Source organism: Gopherus flavomarginatus, chromosome 5 (genome assembly GCF_025201925.1).
Source record: "Gopherus flavomarginatus isolate rGopFla2 chromosome 5, rGopFla2.mat.asm, whole genome shotgun sequence".
Classification (NCBI taxonomy): domain Eukaryota; kingdom Metazoa; phylum Chordata; order Testudines; family Testudinidae; genus Gopherus; species Gopherus flavomarginatus.
Genome location: NC_066621.1, coordinates 34,698,059 through 34,699,211, shown reverse-complemented (window position 1 = coordinate 34,699,211; position 1,153 = coordinate 34,698,059).

Here is a 1,153-nt window from a genome sequence, read left to right as displayed (position 1 = left end):
CAGAGCTAGGGAGAGAAGGCAACGCCCTATTCCCGCAGGAAGGGCTGCTCCCCAGGCCCTTGGCAGAGCTGGGGAGGGAAGTCAGCGCCTTAATCCCGCAGAAACGGCTGATCCCCGGTGGTCTCGGAGAGCTAGGAAGAGAAGGCAGCGCCCTAATCCCGCTGGAAGGGCTGCTCCCTAGTGGTCTCATAGAGCTAGGGAGAGAAGGCGGCGCCCTAATCCTGCAAGAAGGGACGCTCCCCAGTGGTCTTGCAGAGCTAGGGTGTGAAGCCGGCGCCCTAATCCCGCAGGAAGGGCTGCTCCCCAGTGGTCTCGCAGAGCTAAGGAGAGGAGGCAGCACCCGAATCCCGCAGGAGGGGATGCTACCCACTAGTCTCGCAGAGCTAGAGAGAGAAGGCAGCGCCCTAATCCTGCAGGAAGGGCCACTCCACAGTGGTCTCGCAGAGCTGGGGAGAGCAGGCAGCGCTCCAATCCCGCAGGAAGTGCCGCTCCCCAGTGGTCTCGCAGAGCTGGGTAGAGGAGGCAGTGCCCTAATCCCGCAGGAAGGGCCGCTCCCCAGTGGTCTCGTAGAGCTGGGGAGATTAGGCAGCGCCCTATTCCCGCAGGAAGGGCCGCTCCCCAGGGGTCTCGCAGAGCTGGGGAGAGGAGGCAGCGCCCTAATCCCGCAGGAACGGCCGCTCCCCAGTGGTCTCGCAGAGCTTGGGAGCGAAGCCAGCGCCCCGCCCCCGCAGGAACGGCCGATCCCCGGTGGTCTCGCAGAGCTAGGGAGAGAAGGCAGCGCCCTAATCCCGCATGAACGGCCGCTCCCCAGTGGTCTCGCAGAGCTAGGGGGAGGAGGAAGCGCCCTATTCCCGTAGGAAGGTCCGCTCCCCAGTGGTCACGCAGAGCTAGGGAGAGAAGGCAGCGCCCTAATCACGCTGGAAAGACCGCTCCCCAATGGTTTCGCAGAGCTAGGGAGAGGAGGCAGCGTCCTAATCCCGCAGGAACGGCCGTTCCCCAGTGTTCTCACAGAGGTAGGGAGAGAAAGCAGCGCCATAATCCCGCAGGAACGGCCAGTCCCCAGTGGTCTCTCAGAGTTAGCTAGAGAAGGCAGCACCCTAATCCCGCAGGAAGGGCTGCTCCCCAGTCCCTTTGCAGAGCTGGGGAAGAAAGC